The 20,284-nt window shown below is 41.8% G+C and overlaps 1 long non-coding RNA gene across 2 annotated transcripts in view; it reads right to left on the reverse strand.

Moving 5' to 3' along the window:
* Positions 1-3,174: 3,174 nt before the first annotated feature.
* Positions 3,175-20,284, reverse strand: part of LOC135362445 (uncharacterized) — a 54,403-nt gene continuing 37,293 nt past the window's right edge. For both annotated transcript variants that reach the window (XR_010407150.1, XR_010407149.1), the window contains exon 3: positions 3,175-6,716. This is a non-coding gene — a long non-coding RNA (uncharacterized LOC135362445). The remainder of the gene's footprint in view (positions 6,717-20,284) is intronic.

A 20,284-nucleotide genomic window follows, 5' to 3' on the forward strand; every position in this document is an offset into this window, starting at 1 on the left:
ATGGTCTTGGGAACTTACAGTTTATGTCAAAGTGAGGGCAGCCTTGGGAACTGTTCCTCTAACTTTGTACCCCCTGACTCAGTAGATGCCTCAGCCTCAATGGGAAGAGAGGGCTACAAAAATATTAACAGCAATGAAAATTATACCTGATAACATTTGAAAATATTATCCCATCACACAAGTATAGAAGGGAAACCAACAATGCATAGCAGCCCATGGTAAATGCTCACAGTGATTTGCTGACTCAGAATTCAGAAGAGGGAGCAAGACTGTGCATAGAAGAGGTCAGGGGAGACTTCGTGGAGCTTGTAGGACTTGAGCTGGTATTTTCAGAAAGTAGAGAAATTAAACAGGCAGAGTGAAGAACAGCATCCCAGGTAGGAAGGACTAGTTTATATCAGCTTGCTAAATTGGCATGTTATTTAGAGGTCTACGGAAGAAAGGCTACAATAGAAAATTAGGGTATGATTAGTCTTGAAAGCTTCTTGATGTTATTTATTTCCCTGAACTCCGTCATTAAGCAATCATCGTGAAAACCTTTTCAAAATACCAAATAATCACCTTGCTTGTTTGGAACATGGAGACCATGCTCCTATTCTTGATGCTTCTTTGATTTTTTTCCACAGCCCATGCTAAACATATATATGAAAGAGTAAATTGGCCGTGAGAAAAAATGGTGTCAGTGAAGACCCCAGTGGCCTTTGCACCCACAAGAAAGCCTTGGTAATCAACAGGCTGTTGTACCCCCTGGTTCTGAGAGGTGCCAGTCACATAGGATGAAAGCAAACGGTGTCCTCTAGAGCTATGTGATGTGGCTGCCCTCATGGGTAAGGGAGGGCTTTAAGGCTACAAGTCTGATACTGCTAATTAGGATAAGAGGAACTGCCAAATGTGGGCACCCATACTGAAGGCCATAACATAATTAAAGCAAAGGGACGACATGTGCATACACAGACATACACACACACCAGGTGATAATGAGAACTATTAACCACTGTAACTTTATGGAGGCATAAACACCAAAGATAGCCGACTTGTCGTTCAGAGGAGGTAATCCAAACACCAGAATGTTGGGAGCAAGGGAGATCATAGCTCTCCTAGCCAGTTCAGCCTGGGGCTCAGAGCCACCATCAACCAGGAGCCTCAGGCCATGGGTGGCAGAAGCCTGAGCTTCTAAATATTCCCACCTGTCTTGGTTCAAGCTGGTATAATAGAATGCCACAGACTATGTAGTTTATAAACCACAGAATATCATTTCTCAAAGTTCTAGACGCTGGGAAGTCTAAGATCAGGGTACAGGCAGAGTCGGTGTCTGGTGAGGGCCCACTTCCTGGTTCCTAGGTGGACACCTCGTCAGTGTCTTTACATAGCAGAAAGGACAAAAGAGCTCTTGGGGGTCTGTTTAATAAGAACACTAGTCCCATTTGTGAGAGCACTGCTTCATGGCCTAATCACCTCCCAAAGGCTGCACTTGGCTCCTAATACCATCACATTGAGGGTTAGGATTTCAACACATGAGTTTTGGTGGGACGTAGACATTCAGTGCTTTGCACCACCCCACCTGGATATCTGGACCTTTTGCCATCTGTTTCCTCCAAAACACTACAGAAAATAGAATTTCCTCTTTCAATATGGCTTATAACATTTTTAGGAAGATGATGACCCACCCTGAGAATCTGATAAAAGTCCTAAACTCTTACCTCAAACACATGCACACACACAGAGTTTTGTGCAAAACTCCAGACAACCTGAAGCCCATCCTCAAAACCCTACTGCCTCATAGAACCAAAATGTAATCCTGCTACTCAATAAGGAATATCCTTTCCTTATTAATACTCAGCACTTTGCCTTTGTCAGGAGCTTCTGAATTTTAACTCTGCCACAGTGTCAGTGTGGTAATTTACTTTAAAGATTTTGGCTTGAACAATGTAATGTGCAAGAGGTGATCAGTTAGCATATGAAAAATCCTATCTAAGAATCCACAATTCAGAGGTGGCTAGCAAGCCCTTCAAATGTTGCTGCTCATATTTACTCCACAAGCTTGTTAAATAGCACAAAAGATGTTAGAGATCATCTATTTTGGTGAATGAGTGGTATTCAAGAAATATAGATGCTATTAAAATTATCCAGGCTCCTTGAAGACATTAACGCTAACTGCAATAAGCCAGACATAAAAGGACAAATATGATTCCATTTATATGAGGTACCTAGAATAGTCAAATTCAGAGACAGAAAGTAGAATGGTGGTTGCCAGGGGCTGAGGGGAGGTAAGAATGTTTAAGGGCTGTAAACTTTCTGTTTGGGATGATGAAAAGTTTCTAGAGATGGATGGGGGTGATGGCTGCACAGCAATATGAATGATATATTTCATGCCACTGAATTGTGACACTTAAAAAAATGGTAGAATTTTAGGTTATGGATATTTTACCAAAACAAAAAATATATATGTATCCAGTCCCTTCCGTGCCTACATAAATGAAGTATAAGGATCAGGCAAGCCCAGGACCTTTGGAGAAACCTGTCCCCTTGAGAAAAATCCTGTCCCCACCCTTTGGGGACTCCAACAAGCACCTTGTGGGAGTATCTTAATCCCATGAGGATGCAGTGGTTTAAGATAGCAAGGATAGCCAACCATGGACCTGGACTCTGAGTTTAACTTGACTCTAAAGTCATCAGAAATTATAGCATTTACCTTGAAGTAATGAGCTCATAAAGTCAATGAGAGGACCTTCTCCCAAGCTTACAAAAGCAGACTGCATGACTAGTTTTAAGCTGGCATATCTGGCAGAATTTAGTTTTGCTTTCTTTGTAACATCCCAGCCATGTTGTGGTGGTCCATATTCCCCTGTATTCATCAGAAGCTGTTAGTCTTTTACCCAAGGAGCCGGACAAGTGTTGAACAGACCAGATTTGCCCAAGCCACTTCCCAAATTCAGAAGAAACTCAGGGCTTGACCTCCAGCCAAGAATGCAGCAAAACCAACGGTAGCTCAGGCCTCCACCCCACCCCTGTTTTAACTACTCAAGGGTTTACACCCAGCAGAGATAGCTTTGACTTTGAGAAAAGCCACAGGATGAATACAGAATCCTGTCTTGTCTCCACCTAGATTCGATAAGAGAAACTATAGTGGCAAACCAAGATGTTTTAGGAGCTGCCCCATAATATTTTACCAGGTCTTAGGGAATATGAGGAGGAAAAGGAAACATGGTATCTATTTAATTAAGGAGTTAACCCAATTATGAGGAAACATAAATGCATGCCCCAATATAAATAAACATATACCTCAGACATAAAGTGTTCAACTATGTCATAACTTAGAGCTTGTAAAAATTAGAAAAAATTGCTAATTCTCAAAATTCAGAAGTTCTGTGTCCTAAAGAACAGGGAGTGAAATCACAGCGATCAACACAAGTGTGACCACATGCACTGCAGGTATTAATTAGTTTGTTCTTTCCATTATGCACACATGTTTATTGAGCGGGTACAATACACTAGGCAGATCCGGGATTACATGCAGATGAGAATGGCCTTGTCCTTTTTTTTTTTCTTTCCCCACAGGAGTTTATAGTTATTTAAAGAGGAAGTAAAACCAAAAAAAAACAAAAGACAAAAACCAATTTAGTGGTTGAAGAATTTTTTTTTCCCTGACTGCACTTCTGGCACCAAATGTGGGGGTTTTCCAAACCAACAAACTGATTTCTCTGTGACCTTACAATTCAATTCAACTCTGACACTAACTATCCAGAGATGGTGTCAGACTCCACAGGTTGAAGGGCTCAGTCCCACAAGACTGTCCCCCTTTAGACTCCAGTCACAAGTATAGGGTCCCCAAGTAATCTACACCTCTGACCAATTTGCCTACAAAGTCTGAGTTTCTGACAACCCCTCCTCAGTTTTGGTAATTTGCTAGAATGGATCACAGATCTCAGGAAAGCACTTTACTTACATTTACTGGTTTATTATAAAGATAGAACTTGTGAACAGCCAAATGGAAAAGATGCAGAGGGCCAGGTATGGGAAAGGGGCGTGGAGCTCCCTTGCCCTCTCTGGATGCACCACCCTTCCAGCACCTCGTAGTGTTCGCCAACCTGGAAGCTCTCCAAATCTTGTTCAATAGTTTTTACAGAGTTCACTCTCCAGCCCACTGCACCTTCCCAGAGCTCAGTGGGAGGGGCTGAAAATTCCCACTCCCCAGTCACTGGGTCTTTTAGATGACCGGTCCCATCTTGAGGCTATCTAGGGGTCCACTCTAAGTCTCCATCAGCATAAACTCAGGTGTGATGAAAGGGGCTCATTATGACTGGCAAAGTCAATCCTATCACTCGGGAAATTCCAGCGTTTTAGTTCCTCCTTGCCAGGACCTAGGACAAAGTCTAAATATATTTTTGTATTACACCGCAGTATTAAAATATTCGAAGCAGGTTTCAAGGGGACACAAACAAGGTACTGGACAATTTTATTGGGGGCAGTGAGTCAGGGAAAGCCTCAGACAGGAAGCCATGGCTGCATCTTAAAACAGGACAGCTGTCCACTGTGTAGACAATGGAGGAAATGACAAAGGGAACCAGAGACTAGCAATGGCCCAGCACCGGACCTTGGAGAACCAGTTCATGGGGACTACTGAAGAGCTCTGACTGGCCTCCCTGATTCCTCTGTGGTCCCATCCTGCACCCAAAAGTCAGAGGAATCATTTAGAAATGTACATCAAATCTTATCACTAGTTTGCTTTCAATTCTCCAAGGACTTTCTATTCCACAGCAAATAAAATCCAAACCCTTTGCCCTGGTCAACATGGCCCTGCTTGAATTGGCCCTGTCTACTTCTCTGTCCTAAAGCAACAACATTCTTTGCCCTTTGAAGGCCCCATTCTAGCCTGATCCGCTCTGGGGCAATTCCCCACCCACCCACGCTCCTTCCCATCTGGATGGTTAATCTTACGTGTAGACTTGACCAACCATAGAGTAGGTATTCGGATTAAACTTTGTTTCTGGATGTGGTTGGGAGGGTGTTTCCAGGTGAGATGAGCCTTTAAATCAGTGAACTCAGTAGATTGCACTTCCTCATGGGGGGGGGGGGGCGGGCGGGGGGGAACCATCATCCACAGTTTGTTGAGGGCCTGAATAGAAACAAAGGTGGAGGAAGGAGGAATTCACCCCTTTTTTGTGTCCTGCCTGCCTGTTGAGCAGTGACATCTCATCTTTTCTTCTCCTGCCCTCAGACTGGAGTTTACACCGTTGGTTCTCAGGCCTTCAGACTCGGACTGAACTGTGCCGCCTGCTTTCTTGGGTCTCCAGCTTGCTGATGGCAGATCGTGGGACTTCTCAGCCTCCATAAGCACATGAGCCAATTCCTCAGAATAAATCTTTTCTATATAAATAAATATACATATACAGACATATACCCATCTCCTACTGGTTCTGTTTCTCTGGAGAACCCTGATACACCATCCCAGCATCATCAGGCTTATGGATCCCCTTGTCGGCAGCAGAGGGTCTCATCAATGGTGCCGAGAAGTTTGGAGGCAGACTGATGAAGTACTCCATAGCACAGGTTCTGACGTCACATTGCCTCGGTTCCAGCTGTGGCTGTTCTTATCAACTGTGTGAAATTATTGAACTCCTCTGTGCCTTGCTTTCCTCATTTGTGGGATGGAAATACTAAACAAAAATAGTGCCTCCAGGGACACCTGGGTGGCTCAGTCGGTTAGGCGTCTGCCTTCAGCTCAGGTCATGATCCCAGGGTCCTGGGATCGAGCCCCACATCGGGCTCCCTGCTCCGCGGGGAGCCTGCTTCTCCCTCTCCCTCTGCCTGCTGCTCCCCCTGCTTGTGGTCTCTCTCTGACAAATAAATTAAAAAAAAAAAAATAGTGCTTCCATCTACGGAGTTATTGAAAGAATGATTTAGTTCTTACAAAGCTTTTAGTATAGTATCTGGTTCATAGCATAGAGGTGATGACGTTTCTTATTTTCCTATAGGTGAAGGTAGAAGGCTTGAAGGTGTTAACCTTAAAAATAAAAACTGCTAGGTGCTTTACCAGCAAAAAATGGGTTTGTTTGGAAATAAAAGGAGCAAAACCGTAGACAGGTATGGAGAACAAAAGAAAGGTACGCTTTTTTAAGGAGAAAAGGGGTAAGTTGGAAGGCTGTTATAAACTACAAGTCCAATGGAGTAAACTGGGAGTTCCAAGTATAGTGGCTTCTCATTGGCTGAGTTGTTGCGGGGGAGGTGGGGGTGGCACGAGTAAGGAAAGCCTTTCTTCCTCCAGCTCGGATAGTAAAGTAGTACCACGTGCAAAGTCAGGTCCTGCTGGGTCTTCCTGTTGGGTGTGCAATTTACTAGGAATGGTAGGGCATAAGAGCTCCCCCTGCGGAGCTTCCAGACTCCGTTTCAATGAGGTGTCCCATTATTAATATTCACAAAGGGTTTTGAGCAAGAGAGTAATGAGATCCGGTTTCCATTTTTGCACGTCAGTCTGTGATTCAGCGTGGAGGAGGTAGGTTTGACCAGTAAGGAGACTTCTACATTCCTTCATTCAGCAAACTCTGATTCTAGACAACGTGATGGGCGCTGGGAGAGTCGCTGTTGTCACCACGTGGCAATGGATTCTGCATCAAGTTCCAGCCTGAATTTTTCCCAACTTTGCTAAGACTGTCCTTCCAAAATCTTCTTCTCCAGGTGAATAGGCTCAGTTCCAGACCTGGATCTTTTTTAGTTACCTGGCAAGTAAAGAAGACACGGAACTGGAAGTTGAGACACGGATTCTGATCCTCATCTGGAAATAGAGGCAGTCACATGTGCCCTAAGGACCTCACAGAATTGCTGATGAACATAAAATAAGATACTTGACATGGGAGCCTGAGGAAAGACTAAACTCCTACTCTGGGTTGGTTGGTTGTTTTCTTTATTTTTTTGTGTTTTAAACAAAAATAATATATCCACATGGACAAAAATTCAAATAGTACAATAAGACATAAAATTAGAAATTAAAGTCTCCTGCTCACTCCACCCTCGACCTACATTCTCTCTCCACAAAAGGTAGCCATTGTTAACAACTTTTCATTTATCCTCCCTGAAAAAGCTTTTCTTGCATATATCTGCATTTTACATGTATATGTATTTAAAAGTTTACACAAATGGTATCATGAAGGTTTTAACCCATAAATGCGAAATTCTTTGACATTCATCCCAAATGAATGACTCAAAAAGTGGAGTCTAAATCCCCTCCCCTTGCATCTGGGCTTATTGACTGCTTGACCAATAGAATATGGTAGAAGTGATGTGGTGCCCGGTTCTTGGCCCTTCTGGTCTCGAGATGCTTATTCTTGGAACCCAGCCACCATGCTGTGAGGAAGCCAAGAAACCACACTGAGAGGCCACATGTGGGTGTTCCAGGTGACAGTCAACATCAACTGCCAGATATGTGAATGAGAAAACCTTCAGATGATTCCAGCCCGCAAATGTCAGGTCGCCCCCAGTATTGAAGCCATTCCAGCTGACTCCAGGTGGAGCAGAGACGAGCGGGCCCCATCAAACCCTCCCAGCTTGCAGATTTGTGAGCAAAATTCATGGTTGCTATAGTCTGAAGCCAGTGAGTTTGGGATGGTCCTTCTACAGCAACAGAAAACTGGAGCAGTGATCATATTTTACCCACTTCTATGAAATTCCTTTTTTGCTTTTAGTAAAAAATCTTGGAGATCTTTCAACACTATATACATGTCTAAATTGTTCATTTTAATTATCTAATCCTCCATTTTATGGATATTTCATATTGAATCAATCAACATCCTGTTGATGGGCATTTAGATCATTTCCAGTTTTTCTTCCATTTCAAACAATACTGCAATGAGCATTTTAGCATACTTTGGGGGTATATCTGTAGGATAAATTTCTAACGGTTAAATGTTGGGTAAAAAGGAATCAGCATGTGAAATCTTGATAACTATCACCAAATTCCATAAAATTCCAAATTCCCTTTCCCACAAAAGTAATAAAGGCTCCAGCAGCTTACACTCTTACCTGAATAAAACTGGGATTCTCTAAGGAAGAAAAATGAGGAGAAGCCTCAGTTATTCCTCTGGGGCCATCCTACCTTTATATACCTGAAGTGATATATAGTTATTTTCCAAAATTAACTAAAACGGAATTTGTTTCATGTATTTTTAAGGAATACAAACCAGAATGCTCTCAATCATAATTAAAGAAATGCCAACAAAAGAATATATTTTAAAATATTTATCCATTTAAAATAACAATAATTTAAAAATTACATGCCAACATATTTTTATAAAAATAACTATATTTTTCAAAACAAAAAATTTAGTGAGCAAAAAGACATTGTTTTATATTTTTGCAAATTAATTTCTGGCTCAATAGAAGAAAGCTGGACTCTCATGTCTGCTTTTGCATTCAACATGCTGCAATATGTTTTTTTCTTTTTGACATAAATTTAAAAAAAATTTCAACCCCACACAAATAATGTACATGAAAAAGGGGAAAATATTTTAATAGCTTTTTCCAATAACTGTAAATATTCTGCTCTGATATTACACTAAAACTTGACAAGTGTTAGAAAACCACAGGCCCAAAATGGAGTCACTTACGCTACACCACACCACCAAACGAGGGCTTAATACCTAACCTACTCACAGTGTCAAACTCCCTCAGAAATATAGTATTAACTGGTCAGTCTGGAATTTTCTGATCAGTGCCAATAGGGCTATCTGTCACATGTGCCCTCTTCATCCCTCAAAGGAAGATGAGATAATTCACCTAAGACCAATTTGTCTGCAATGGAAGGTGACCTCACCCAAAATAAGCCTTTTTTTCTGTTTATAACCTTCTTGTCCTGCCTTTAGAAGCCCATCCCTTTCTGTAGCCCTTTGGAAGTCCTCCCTACTTGCTAGATAAGATACTGCCCGATTCATGAATCATTTAATAAAGCCAATTAGATCTTTAAAATTTAGTCCACTGAATTTTTGTTATTTAACATAAGTGATCTATTCTTAAAGGTTAGCTGTGATGTTAACACACCTAATCTGAAATCAACTCACTAAATATTTTCATACTCTGTTACATTAAATTCTACTCATCTGTCTTGAACTTTGAGTGGATCTTTTACCCATGCATGATTTTGTAACATCATGCATCAGTCATTTGAGACTTTGGTTTACTAGGCAATGCAGAGCTTCTAAAGGTTGGTATGTTTCATTATACAGTATCAAAAAGAATCACATTCATTTATAACACTACCATTCTCATCATAAAAGACTTTAAGGATTGGAAGTTGTCAAGATCACAGTGGCAGATACAAGCTTTTTGAAATTCTCATTTTTGCTTGAGACTCTAATTTTTTCATTGGCAATAAATAGTGTCAGTTGTTTTCCTTGAAGTAACAGGCTCACTTTGTTCATTTTCAAGAGTATATCTGTCAAATACTCAAGTCTGAATAGCCATACTTTGACAATTGTTTTTTCAAGTAAAAATTTTGTTTCGTGAAAAAAAAAAGAAAAAGGCCAGTTCCGCTTACAATCCAAACAATAGCAAAAGTGCTTTCCTTTGAGACAATCATCACACTTTGGTTTGCAGCAGAAGTACTTTACACAGAATATTTAAAATATCTGTGCCCAGGGATGGCAATTTAACAAAATTCAGAGTTATTACCATTTTATCAGATAATTCTTAGGTGCAACTGAGTTTTTTTTAACTACTAATATAATTTGATATCACTACCATAATTCATGATAAAGTACCAGGACTTTTATCCACCATTAATTTTGCATCACCACCACTGGAAATATCAACACAGAGAACAAAGCAAATAACATTTACTTATTTTTATTACAAAACTAGTTTTAATCTTATAGAGCCCCTAAAATGACCTCAAGATCCTCAGAGGTATGCAGACCATACTTCAGCAACCTCTGGTCTAGGCAAATCATGGTAAATCCATTTGCCTAGTTGTTGATTGGTACAAATCCAGCCAAGGAGATATGAGGAAAAATCTTTTAGGGGATTTTGGAAAAGTTCTCCTTACTCTTAAAAGGGGTCTCAAAACTCAAAGAGATATTTGTACACCCATGTCCACTGCAGCATTATTCACAATAGCCAAGAGGTAGAAAAAAACAAATGTCCAATGATGGATGAATGGATAAACAGTGGTATATACACACAACAGAATACTACTCAGCCTTAAAAAGGAAAGAAATTTTGACACATGCTACAGTGAGTGAATCTTGAGGACATTATGCCGTGTGAAATAAGCTAGACACAAAAACAAATACTGTATGATTTCACTTATATGGGATATCCAGAGTAGTAAAATTCACAGAGACAGAAAGTAGAATGGTGATTGCCAGGACCTTGGCATGGAGGGAATGGAGGATTGTTGCTTAATGGGTCGAGAGTTTTAGTTTTGCAAGATGAATAAAATTTAGAGATTAGTTGCACAACAACGTGAACGTAACAGTACTGAACTGTATACTTAAAAATAAAGATGGTAAATTTTATGTTATGTGTATTTTACTGAAATAAAAATTTTTTTTATTTTTAAATCAAATAAAAATGTTAAGAAGGGTCTCATGGATAAAATAGGTGATGGGGATTAAGGAGTGCACTTGTGATGAGCACTGGGCAGTGTGTAGAATTGTTGAATCACTATAGTGTATACCAGAAACTAATATAACATGGTATGTTAACTGGAATTAAGATAAAAACTTAATTTAAAAAAAGGTCTTAAAAATGGGAAAATAGATTTCTATTCTAGCCTTTGGTTGATGGTGTGCAGAGAGGTGATACTAAAGCCATACTGCCATCATAAGAGGTTGAACTCCAACACTTGGAGGATGACAGAGCAGAAGGATGAAATAATGGAAGAGCTTGAATCTTTGATAACATGATTAAGACCCTAAATTAACCGACCTTGGAACCTCCTACTGCCAATCTTACTACGTAAGTTAACACATTTTCCTTTTTCCTTAAGAAATATTCACTGGGCTATTCTGTTACTTGTAGCTAAAAGCATCCTCACTGATACCAGGAGGAAAGTATCAAAAAAGTACACAATGAGTTTAGCCATTCCTCTGCCCCACAGTCATGGTACAGTCTTGGGAAAATCATTCCATTGCTCCCCTACTGTTCAAGGTGGAAAATGGATGAGATATCAAGGGACACTTCCTATGACTTTTAACAGATTTGCTATTATATATGCTGGAAATTTGGTATGTCGTAAAGTTTGCTTATCCACATTGGTCTTTTACGGCTAAGTAAATATTGAGATTTATTCTTTTTAGATCTAAGCAATTTATCTGCTTGCCACTGACTTTCCCTGAACTACTCGGAGGATTGATTTGTTTTAGGAAGCTTGAAATGACAGGTAAGGATTCCTCATGTCAGAGTGTATGTTATGCAGAGGCCTGCCACATGGTCAAGGTGATGAAGACCTCCTCTCCACAAGAAATCTCAGAACTTGGGGCACCTGGGTGGCTCAGTCATTAAACGTCTGCCTTCAGCTCAGGTCATGGTCCCAGGGTCCTGGGATCGAGCCCCGCATCAGGCTCCCTGCTCCATGGGAAGCCTGCTTCTCCCTCTCCCACTCCCCCTGCTTGTGTTCCCTCTCTCGCTGTTTCTCTCTCTGTCAAATAAATAAAATCTTGAAAAAAAGAAAGAAATCTCAGAACTTGTGTGAGTTATAGCCTTTATCTCCCTACTGGGTAACTTCTGAGACCTAAAATGTGGAGGACTATAACAGGTAGGATGCTAGAAGCATGTGTTTGGGGAGGTCTGTGTGTGGGGTAGACAACAGTAAAAGAGAGGATGTGTAGAACTTAAAGAAAACAGGGCACCTGGGTGGCTCAGTCAGTTAAGCAGCTGCCTTAGGCTCAGGCCATGATCCCAGGGTCCTGGGGGCTTAGGCTCCTTGCTCAGCAGGGAGCCTGCTTCTCCCTCTCCCTCTGCCTGCTGCTCTGCCTATCTGTGCTTTCTCTCTATGTCTCTGTAAAATAAATAAATAAAATCTTTTAAAAAAAAAAGAAAACAAACAGTCCCTTCTTGCTACACTAAACTACTCTGGCCAACTTCACCCTAAATCACTATTGTTTTTCAGTGACTATTAAAATAAAGTCACTTAGCAGTGATTGCCTTTGGTTATTGTTATTATGAACCATCTTCTTTTATTTTTACCTCTCAGGTAGGTGGAACCAGGAGAATTTCCAAATTGAATACTGAATTCCATAAAATAGTGTCTCCATGAAGGGCACCTTGGTGGCTCAGTTGGTTAAGCATCCAACTCTTGATTTCAGCTCAGGTCATGATCTCAGGGTTGTGGGATCAAGCCCCACATCGGCTCTATGCTGGGCGAGGAGCAGCTCTGTGCTGGGATTCTCTCTTTCCCTCTTCCTCTGTCCCTCCCCCCACACACTTGAGCTCTCTCTCTCTCTCTCTCAAAAAAAAAAAAAAAAAATAGTGTCTCCGTGGAACATTAGCCAAGGCCACCAAAATTCCATAGAAGCACACTTAATGAGAACTCCATTTAAGAAAAGAGATTATTCAAACAATTATATTATAAATGTTTGGTGGCTGACAAGTTTAGTAGATAGTCAAGTTTTGCTAAGAAATTCTCCCAGCAAAGCAGGAAGGTATTGATTCTTATAGCTCTAGACATAGAGGTTGATTCTCAAAGTCCAGGAGAGTTAAGAGCTTTTCTTAATCAGAGAATCCTTGGAATTTCAGTGATCTCCCCTTACTGGCAGGATTCTTTGTCGGAGTAGGTGTTCAGTGTATCTTTGAGTTTCCTCCTCCCCATTTGCCCCAGCTTACCCCCGAAGCAGAAGGGCAATTAAATGGGTTTGTTGTGGCTGGAGTCAGAAAGAATAAAGATGGTTCTCATTTTCATGGTAACTCCCAGCTCCTTTGGAAATACCTCAGAAATTTTATTTAAAATTTCCTGCTATTAGGGTACTTGAAAGCTGATTCCTATTATAATTCTTTCCTTATCCATCTCCTCCACCACACTGAGTTCCTTGAGAAAGGAAACAATCTTTATTTCTGTCTGGCACTAATTGGTCATAACAGAGAATCATTAGATTTTTTTTTTTTAATAAATGAGTGTCTGAATTCATTAATGAATGAAAAAGCAAACCAGTTCCTTTGTATAGCAATATCTATTGTTTTCTTGTGCCCAGAATTTTCCCTTCTTTCAGTAGGAGCAACCTTCTTTCTTCCTTTCATGTGGTTCTGGTGGGGCTGCCATTCAGTATCCCAACCCACCATCCAAGCTGGCCAATCATGGTAGTCCTTATCACTCACCACAGGAATTGGTCCAAGAAACAGGCATGCGACTCAAGCAGAACCAATCAGTTCCCTGGTATTTGGATACAGGGAGAAAGGTTATTGTCTCTTGCTACTGAGGCTACCAGATTATATATTCCTGGGGATGCCAGTGGTCATCTTTTCTTGGACATCAAGTAGCCTGTCTACAGTAGAATACGATATAGAAAACCCAGAGAGAAGCAAAGTGGTGGGGAGTGGGGAGGAGATGAGAATAAAAAAGACTGAGATGTAAAGAGACGCAATTATATTTCTTGTAACTCTGATCCTTTTGTCAAGTTCCCTGATCCCATCTTTCCCATGTTCTGCCTCCTGTTTTCCCCCTTCTAGTAGTCTGTGTGGGAATCAAAAGCCTTTCCCCTTCAAGCCGCCTGATGCCACCCAGAGTTTAAACCCTGTTCAAAGGCATATGCTTCCCAAACCTGACCCAGATGGTGATGAGACAGTGAAGAAAGGGGAAAGAGAAGGAGAGCTTGGGAAGGACAGACCATGGAAGGAGAAGGAAGAAATCAGATGCACTCTCCTACTTTACACTTTTATCCTAGGCCTAGCCAGTGAGAGTGGAGAGAAATAGAGATGGAAGAAGTTGTGACATTTTAGAGATGCTAGAGAATTGAGATACTAGCTAGTCATTCCAGGATTTCTCAGCCTCAGCACTATTAACATTTGGGGCTGGGTAGTTGGGGGCAGGGATTCCAGTCCTAAGGCACTGGTGCACCGATAAGATATTTAGCAGCATTCCTGGCCTCTACTCAGTACAGGTAGCGACAGACCAGGTATGACAACCAGAGTGTCTTCAGATACTGCCAAATGTCCACTGAAGGGCAAAATTGCCCTTGTTGAGCACCACTGAACTAATCTGACCTCTCCATTTTACAGATGAGGAAAACGAGGCCCATGGTGGGAGGAATTTTGCCCAAGGCTGCACAGAGTCAAGACAAGAATCTAGATTGTCCCCCCAAATCTGATCCTTTGATCAGAAAGGCCATGTTTTCAGACAGACTTCTGTTTTGTATAAAGCTAACTCTGATGAAAAATAGTAAAATAAAAAAAAAAATCACACAGTATTTATAATACAGCAAAAGGTAAGAGAGAGCCATCCTTGGACAGGAGTACTGGGCCAATCTGTCCAAAGAGTTTTTACATTGGTGAGGGCACCATGGACTACCACCAGCAAAGGGTATTGAGACAAAATACATGAGTTTTCATTTTATTTGTATCAAACTCAGAAAAACTTCTAGTGGAACACACAAGTCAAGAAATATTACACAACCTTTAAAAAGAAGGAAGTTCTGTCACAAGCTACAACATGGATGAAACTTGAGAACATTAGGCGAAGTGAAATAAGCCAGTCACAGAAGGACAAATACCGCATGATTCCCCATATATGAAATACCTAAAGTAGTCAAACTCGTAGAAACAGAAAGTACAATGGTGGTTGCCAGGGCTGGGGGGGGGGGGGAATGGGGATTTGCTGTACAAGGAGTGTAGGGTTTGAATCATGCAAGACGAGAAAGTTCTAGGGATCTCTGTACAACAATAGTTAACAATATGTACTGTATACTTAAAAATTTGTTAACAGGGTAGATATTATGCTGTGCCTTTAGTACAATTAATAAATAAATAAATAAATAAATAAATAAATAAATAAATAAATAAATAAATAAATAAAAGAACACAGGCCAAGGACTGTTACCATTCTGTCTCCCTCTTTCCTTTAGAGTCGGCTCCTATTTGGAAAAATTTCTAGTGTTTGATTGATGACAACCTGGGAACTGCTGGTCCCAAATCCCAGCCCTCATTTATTACACTCAAGTCATTGCAAAGTTGCAGAATACAAAACGACTTTAAATCCAGTGTTAATTATCACCAAAGACCCGTACTTTCAAATAGAAGTGAAAATCTCATTTCTTAAACAAAGCTATTTTTTTAAACATCATAGAATATTAATGCCTAGAGATCATATTGGTCAAATCCTTCCTCTGAGAGATAAGGCCCCTAAGACTCCAAGAAGTTGCAATTTTACCCAGGGTCATCCAGCTAGTTTTTGATAAAGTCCTGCACAGGGACTTTCTCTGCTTTACCAAACTGCTCTCCTGCTATTCCAAGGACCCCAAATCTCCCACCTCCATTGATATGAATCATTGAATGTTACTGCCATCCCAGAGAGGAATGAAAAAAGACCTCAATAAGGAAACTGTGGGGAGATGTCAAAGCAGAGAGATGTGAGGAAAAATAAATGAAAACCGCAAAATTTAAAAAAAAAAATTAAGAAAATTCGAAGGACTAGGGAAGGAAAATACCAGAGAATGAGAATCAGGCCTAAAAAAAGACATTCACAAAGATAAGCTTCTAGTTATTCTTGGTGCCCCGAGGAGTGTTTGAACTGCTGCCAAAATTGCTTTTGACCTAAATGGAGAATAAAAACTATTTTCTTTATCTACTCAGAGTAAAATCAAATTTCATGTTAGGAAGCATCGGTTTGGATGAGGTGAGTTAAAATTTTACGGAATAGAGTATTATTAGCCTCCCGAGCATACCTGAAGCACTCAAGAAATATTTATTGCTAAAAGGATATCTAGATCTGACTAATCCATATTGGGTAACACTGTACATGGAGTTCAGTATTCCAGTCTTGCTTCTAAATAAACATCCTCCAACCCCCCACCATTTTCCCACACATACACCGTTCACAACTTGTTTCCTTAGCTTTGTGTTTTTACACACATGCACACGCATACACACACTCACACAGACTCCAAGCTTCCCCTTCCTCTCAGGCATTCCCCTTCACACACACACACCCCAAGTTGAAATAACCTGTAGAAAACCCCTGTTTCCACTCCCACACCTATTTACTTGGTTGGTGTATGTATTTGTGATGGTGCTTTTGGCTATAAGGAAGCACAACCCCAAATAAAAGGAGCTTTAAACAATAAATACATTTTTCCCCGTAACAAGAAGTCCTGAGATAGCACTTCAAAGCACAATAAATGTGTGCTGACTTGAATTGCCCTGCAGCCCCTACTCTGCAGAGGATTAAAAGCACCCACAAACTGTGGCCCCGGGGGGCTTACTGTGCAGTGGGGAGACACAGGTCACAACCTCCAAACAAGGGAGTGTGACACACACCAATCAACTGGTCTGGAATGTACATGCTCCTGCAAGCGTGAAAGGAGAAGAGAGCTCTGTGACTGGAATGGACAAAGTTTACCTCACAGGGGACATGAACATGGGGGAGGTTTCCAAGAATGGGAGAGATTTCAGTAAGCATTCAAGGTGCAGGAAAAGGTTGAAGTAGAAGAGAAAGTAGAATTTCTGAAGCAGGCCAGTAGAAGCATTTGATCCTCCAGGCTTAGAGAGAGGTAAGAGGTAGTACTGTTCACCTCCAACCATGAAGACCAGGGTCAAAACAAGTGAGAATCCCTCAACAGGGAGGATTTGGAAGGCCATTCCTGAAATGGCCCAAGGAGACCTGTAGAGTGGGAAGGCAGAATATCTCAGAGAGGAAGCTACTGTCCTCGCTGGGAGACCCCGGCTCCATCAAATCTGAATTGCTAGGTTAAAAAGAAAACTGAAGAGTCTAGAATTGGACAGAATGAATTACGGGTATGTGTCCGGCAAACAATTCAAGGGCGCTGAGTTCTCCTCTACTGGAATGTCAGTGGCCCTGTGGAAGCAGGAATGAATGCTACAGAGCTTACAAACAGCAGAGGTGAGGAGCAGGTCAGCAAGCTAGAGAGTAAGATGTGAGCTTTCCTGTAGTTCTAACCCTTGCCTCCATTCCCTAAGGATTCAGCAGAGGGAGGGAGCTGTTTTTCCCCACTGAGGCTGGGTTTGATTCAAGAAGGGCTATATTGTATCAGTCAAGGTGCAAGTAATGCAAGACTGAAGTAATTGTGCATTTTTAGGTTTATTTTGAGAGATTATTAGATGTATTATTTTATAATGCCTTTCTATTTTATATAACAATAAACTAAGATATTTTCAAATATTTTCAAATCTGGTTGAGTTGATTCGGGGATGTCTGGGCTGTGAAGCAACTTCTTTGTGATTCTTTTGGACTTCTCCCTCTGGACTGCAAAATGGCTGCAACAGCTCCAGTTTCTGGGTATTCACACTAGATCCTCCGAAACAAGGAAGAGGATGAAGGGCTGCCTTGTGTCTATCTCTCTATTTTAGAAGAAGAGAAATTTTTACCTTTTTACCTGATCCTTTATCTTCCTCTGCCAACTTCCATGGGCTTCATCCCCTCACCCAGCGCTGCTCACAAACCCACCCTCTAGGGCAGTAGAGGGAGCTGGGAAAGTAAGTACGTGAGCCTGGTAACCTCCCTAATTGGTGGTGGGCTCCACCGGATAAAAAAGAAGTAGAAATGAGTGTGGGCATGCAAGCAGCAGTGCCCATCACAGCCATGGCAGAGGAGGGGTGAGAGATGACGTCAGAATTCAGGCTCAGGTCGAATTATGAGGGACCTGCAGTAGGGGTTTGGAATTTATTCTATAACCATGAGAAACCAGCATAAGTCTCTATGGTGAAGAGAAGACACTGACCAGTGCTGAGTTTTCGAGAAATAACTGGAAGCAAAGGTGGGAGAAGGTTTGAGAGGAATCTCACAGGTCAGATTGGAGCACGGATTAGGTAGTCAGGACACTCTGGGGACACCTGAAGGAGGCTATCCCCCAACCTGGGAACATGTAACTAGATTGTTCAGGAATAACCAGTGTGCACAGACCTGGCAAAGAGCTGGGAAACTAGACTGTAGGCCCTGCTTTTCCATTAACCGGAGAAAGTTAATGGAAAGCACCTGAGCAGGTCATTACCCTGCCCCTACCCCCAGCCTCAGGGTCCTCATCTCTAAACTGGGGTCCCTGGACTAAATGCACTCTGCATTCCTCCTTCCTCTAACAATCCAAGAATCCCAAGAATGTCTTTTGTACGGATGTTTACTTAGGCAGATGCCGTCCACCGTCTGATAAGCAAGGAAACAGGGCTGATCAGAGCAGAGTCATCCCCACACTGCCACCAGCTGAGTGGTGCCCTGTTTGTTCTCCCCAACATCTGCTCCATCATTAGTAATGTCTATAGTTCCAAACACAATGGGGTTTATTATCACTAATGATAATTATTGTTATTGTTATTGTTATTGAAGAACTAGAGAAACTTCATCTCATACTGATATTTTGTTTCATGCCTCACATCGAATCTCTTCCCAACACATCTTTATTGTTCTTTAGAACACAGAAGAAAGGGCAGAAGAATAGATTAAGTTATATCAAGGTTCTTAACCATGGGTGAACCTCAAAATCATAGGGGGCTTTTTTCAAAAAACAGATCTACAAACTCCAGCCCAGACCTAGAGAATCTGTGTCTGGGGGGTGGGTCTGGTAACAGGGATGTTGAAAACTCTACCCAGGAGATTCTGATGGGCCCCATAAATTCCCTTCATTAATTTGGTCAACAGATATTTATTTAGGACCTCCTGTGGCTCAACATTCAAAGGTCTAAAGTAGATAGAGTTAAAAGATTTTATTTCTGTCCTGAAGGAGTTAGCAAAGGGTGAGGAAGAATGAACATGAAAGCAGACACAGACTTACTAGGATACGCCTACAAAGACAGAAGCACTGATGTTATAGGAGACACATGAGGGGCTCCAACTCAGCCAAAGAGGGCAGGAAGTCTTCTCAAAGAAGATAGCCTTGAATTAGGCTTTAACGGACAATCAGAAGTTAGAGGAGGTGGGAAGAGGAGTGCCACAGGGAAAGGTCTAGAATTCAGAACTACTGTTCAGGCAAAGACAGCAGAGAGGAGGAGAAAGGATTGGAATAAAAAAACAACAGACACTCCCCACTTCTAAAGCTCCTAGCAGCCATATCTGAAGACCTTCCGCCATCTCCCTCTTGCCCTACAATGTCAACCCTGGGAAATTACAGACAGGACTGGCTGCTGGTCTGGGGGTGAGAAGTTGGAGGATGAGGAGGAGATGCTACAGAAGAACCAGATGGATGGGAAGAACGTGGTACTGTGAGCTTTTGCTGCAAACATATGAGGCCCCCTGAATGGAATCAGCAAGTAAATGGCAGGGAGAAGGACTAGGCTTTACAGCCAGGTCCAGTGTCTTCCTCACCAGCGCCCCCACACACACCCCTCAGGCTGCACTTAACCTTTGCACTAAGTCTCCATTCAGCCTTTTCTCAGGGCTGACTCTGGAAGCACAGCCTGATTAGATCCAGTCGGCAGGAACGCTAACTGTGGGCATGGGGGTCAATCCCACAACTACTTGCACCCCTTGAGGGTGGCGTTTCTCTCAAGCTACTCAAGCCAGGTCCAAGATGCGTTGAGTGATCCTCTTTTCTGAGCAGCAAACTGATTCAATAATCCACATTTCTCCGTCACTCACACGTCTGTCCTCTGCAGCTACCTAGCTCTGTGAATGAGTTCCACTGGCCTCCACTGTTGAACAGGACTTGAATATCCTGTCACTCTATCCCTAATGCTCTATCTGACCAGCCCCACTGAGCACTCCAGGACCTTGAAGTGAAGGCTCACCTATCCTGACACAAGCAGCCTAGAGCAAACTTAGGGGCTTTAGAGTTTAGACTAAGGTAGGCTTCTCATAGTTGATTTACAGAGTCTCCTTGTTTCTCAAAAAAAAAAAAAAAAAAAATTTAGAGGAGACATTTTTCTTGGGGCCCAAACACCAATCTCTCCCAGAGCTTCAAAACACTTATTAGGCACCACTGTTTGCCAGGTAGCCAGTGTGAGGATGTTTAAGACCAGAGCAACTACTGAGAAAGGAAAACAAACTCACAGCTGCTAAGCATGCTGTGGTCTTCGTCTGTAACCCTCAGCTTACCACCTGCAGAGGACTAGGGTAGCACCTTTGTGGTCTACTGTCTGTCTTCTTTGGGAGGAAGATTTTGCTCCGGGAAGAAAATCTGTGCAACCCACATAAAGTGGT

This window comes from Mirounga angustirostris, unplaced genomic scaffold (genome assembly GCF_029215605.1).
Source record: "Mirounga angustirostris isolate CCGP_5_RB_7025 unplaced genomic scaffold, mMirAng1.0.hap1 SCAF_14, whole genome shotgun sequence".
Lineage (NCBI taxonomy): Eukaryota > Metazoa > Chordata > Mammalia > Carnivora > Phocidae > Mirounga > Mirounga angustirostris.